This window comes from Berghia stephanieae, chromosome 11 (assembly GCF_034508935.2).
Source record: "Berghia stephanieae isolate SIO BIC M18660-M18661 chromosome 11, UCSD_Bste_1.3, whole genome shotgun sequence".
Taxonomy (NCBI): Eukaryota; Metazoa; Mollusca; class Gastropoda; order Nudibranchia; family Aeolidiidae; genus Berghia; species Berghia stephanieae.
This window is the reverse complement of record NC_088370.1, coordinates 39,803,874-39,807,905: the sequence shown is the minus strand read 5'-3', so window position 1 is coordinate 39,807,905 and position 4,032 is coordinate 39,803,874. Positions and strand designations below refer to the sequence as shown.

The 4,032-nt window shown below is 38.4% G+C and overlaps 1 pseudogene; it reads right to left on the bottom strand.

Annotated features, from left to right (window-relative positions):
* Positions 1-336: 336 nt before the first annotated feature.
* LOC144956617 (chitotriosidase-1 pseudogene) lies at positions 337-2,564 on the bottom strand (annotated as a pseudogene).
* Positions 2,565-4,032: the final 1,468 nt, after the last annotated feature.

The window sequence follows — 4,032 nt, the reverse complement described above, 5'->3', positions numbered from 1 at the left end:
TTAAGGTTTGAATAACTCGAGAGCTACAAAAGATTTCATCAAACGGTTTTTGCTATATGTGCAGAAATTATTCAAGTTTTGATTGACATAAGGTTTAACACTGTTCGCCATTTGGTAACTGAGTTATGACGCCATCAGTATAAAAGGGCAGTTTTGACATAATTCGTAGTTTATTTTGGCCTTGCCCGACATGATTATCGACCCTTGACAGACAACTCACTGAAGAAGCAATCTTTTATTACGTGTCCACAAACGGGTACACAATCACAATGTTCGACATTGGAGGAAACAAAAACCAGATTAGATGAGGTTATCGAGTCGTCGCAACTCACCAAAGGTCAATGTCTGGTGTAAACTGACCAGGGAAAGAGTGGTCGGCCCTTTCATTCTTGACCACATGATTGTGACAACAGCAAACTATCTGGCCATGATAGAATCATAAGGAGTCCCTCGATTTGATTATCTTTTACCTTAACGTCTTTTCACAACAGGATGGCGCTCCCTCTCAGTCAGTGGAATTTGAATGTGAGAGAATTTTTAAACGAACAGTTCCCAAACCGATAGATGGCAGAGATGGTCCAATTTCCTGGCTTCCAAGATCATCTGATCTTACCCCAATTGACTTTTTCTTACGGGGATAATGTGAAGAGCAGTGTGTTTAGAACCCCCGTGAGAGACATGCGTGACATGATAGAGAAAAATAAGAGAAGCCGTTTGCTCTGTCACATTATTTGCAAAATATGTGGGGCGAATTGGAGAGACGCAAGCCATTAAAATGATGGTGGTCACGTGGGACTTTAAATCGGACGATTGTGCAAACATACGACCACAAGTAAGATATGAGAAGAAAACTCTAAAAATAAACTTGAATTACTATGTTGAAAACAAAATTGATGTCGTAGCAGCTATTATTGTGTTATTCCAACATGAAATGTGCCAATGATTAAAAAATAAACACACTGTAAATTACGGTCTATGTCAAAATTACCCTTTTCTACGGATGAAGGTCACAGCTCAGCTACCAAAGGACGCACAGTGTTAAAACGTATATCAATCAAAACTTGAATAAATTTTGCTCCTACAGCAAGAAACCGTTTGATGAAATCTAACATAGCTTTGGACTTATTTCAACCTGAACTGTGTCAATAATTAACAAAAAAAATAATTACACAAAGCATACCGAAAATAGAAACTCAGGATATGTGACAAAAGGGAGAAAAATAATAAAAATGGAAGAATTAAAATATATTATTAACAGCTCGATGTGAATACGAGGAGCCAGAGAGACGTTTGCCAGAGGAATTACATAGTTTTCCTTTCCTCCACTAGCTCGACAAGTCTCCATAAATTCAGTGAAAATAAAGTTTGGAATTTGGATTGCTGCAGATGTTGGAAATATGATTTTAAGGGGGAAAGCATTGGAAAATCATCTCTAATTGTTGGGGAAAATATGATAAATATTTTAAAATCTGGTTGAGGTTGATTAACAAGTCTGAACTTCCAACATTATTTTCTTATACACCACGGTTACAAGCATCGTTGATGGCTGCCATGAGTGGGAAACGGCCTTCGCCACAAAATTTTCCCTCCATGTCGTCGAGACTCAGATCCCACACCATCACTCCTCCATAATTCTTATCCAGAATATATCTGACTTTATTTCTCAAGCTTTTCGGGTTGTCATATCCAGCCCAGTATTTTCCATGGACGATGTAAGGCGCCTGCTGTTTTTCATCAAAGTGTTCCATGGCTCCACTCCATATCAAATCACATACTTCATAGTAAGACAAAAATCCCTGTTTCTTCGTGTAAGTTCCTACCATTGGTATACCTTTCGAAGTAGCACCAGGTTCAGTGTTTAATGTTGACACGAGCTTGAATACTTTTGCGTAGAAGGGGACACCAATGATAAGCTTTTCGGGGCTTACGCCCTTTGCGATCCAGTATTCTGCTGCCCATCTCACATTTAATGTAGGGTTATCCCAGGTGACGGGAAAAAGAGCACTGGGATGGCCAGTTCTCTTTTCCCAGGTGTTATGGAAATCATACGCCATCAAATTAATGAAATCTAATTCAGAATTCAAAACTTGAATATCGTAAGCTTTAACAACGATATCTTTAATAGCGGCCACATTAGCAGTTAGCAAAAGCCTTGGACGACCGGTGGATGAAGCTTCTTGTATGAAAGCTTCTTTCAACTCTTTCAAAAGACAAGAGAATTGCCCTTTGTCTGCAGGATTACCTCCACTTCCCGGATATTCCCAATCGAGATTAAGACCATCAAAGTCACGATCTCGAAGGTAAGTAATACTCGAGTCGATGAAATCTTTCCTGGTGTCTTGACTCATTGTCATTCTAGTAAAAGGACCACCTCCCATGCTTTCACCTCCAACAGCAAGCAATACTTTGAGTTTTGGATTTCTCTCTTTCAGTGAAGTAATTTTTCTGTAATTTCCAATACCGTATTCATTTGTTGTATCGTCGTTATATAAAAGCGGAGCTAATTTATGGTAATCGGTCAGTTTGGCGAAAGCATAGACAATATGTGTACACATGTGAGGGTCGATATCCTCTTGCTTATGTTTCCCGTCTCCAAATGTATACTGTACCCAGTAACAAACTACTTTTTTGCACTCGGAGGCTGGCATGGGAGATTTGGTTTGCTTTTGGTTTGTGGACATCGTGTTAGGTGGACAGGTGTGTCCCGATGTGCATTGAACATTGTCCGACATCTCACAAGCATTTAGCGTGGTATTGAAGCAAAACCCCTCGGCGCAACCACTGAAATACGCCATGCCACTATTACACCAAATGTACCCTTTGCAACCTTCAGGGCTGGCAAAGTTTCCATCATTTTTTCCTTTGCAGAAATCATAGTCTCGAGACATTGCACTACTTCCATTGCCCAGGATGGCAAAGCCCAGAAGAATACTTGCTGTCCAACACATAATCTGTAAATATATATAATATATATATATATATATATATATATATATATATATATATATATATATATATATATATTCATTTTCAAAAGAAAGTAGACAGTTTGTATTTGCTATTATCTCACATAAGAGAAAAGAATGTGGTAGTCTACGTGAAGTGATTCTAGAAAAAAAAAATGGATTTGGATTTTGTGCTGTCGACGTCGAGGTGAACGTTTCAATTACAAAAGCATCATTGAAGTATATATATATATATATATATATATATATATATATATATATATATATATATATATATATATATATATATCCCTACTCCTTTTTGGAAAGAGGTTCCACCACTCCATATGATCTTATATGTCATGTTGTTTTCTTGTTTTGACATGGTTCCCTGCTCTTTCCATCTCATCTCTGCCAGGCCAAGAATATTTATTTGGAGCCGTTTCATTTCTTTCAGAATGTTGTTTAGTTTTCCTTTTTGGGCACAGGTCCTGACATTCCATGCCAAAAATCAACCAAATTTTACAAAGGGCACGTAGCAATCTCAGACAGAGTTTTGCTGGTTAAGCTAAGAGGACCTGTAGTTGACACCAATATTATTCAAGTTTATGCACCAACAGAAGAGGCGACAGATGCAGATATGACAGAGTTTTACCATTCACTAGACAAAGCAAAACGAATGTGTAAATCACAAGAAGTCCTTATGGTAATGGGGGACCTAAATGCTAAGATTGGCAGAGGCAGAGATGGTGACATAATCGGACCACATGGACTCGGAGACAGAAATGAACGAGGAAACATCTGGGCAGATTGGTGTAGAACAAATAAATTAATGATTTCAAACACCTGGTTTCAACAACACCCAAGAAGAACCTGGACATGGCAATCACCAGGGGACAGAGCAAGGAACCAGATAGACTTTATAGCAGTATCATCAAGATTCAGAAATGGCATATTAAATTGCAAAACCTACCCAGGCGCCGATGTAGACAGTGACCATGTCCCAGTTGTTTGTACAATAAGGATAAAGTTTAAAGCTATTCAGAGAACAGCTGGTAGAATAAAGAGGGATTACTGGCTATGCAAA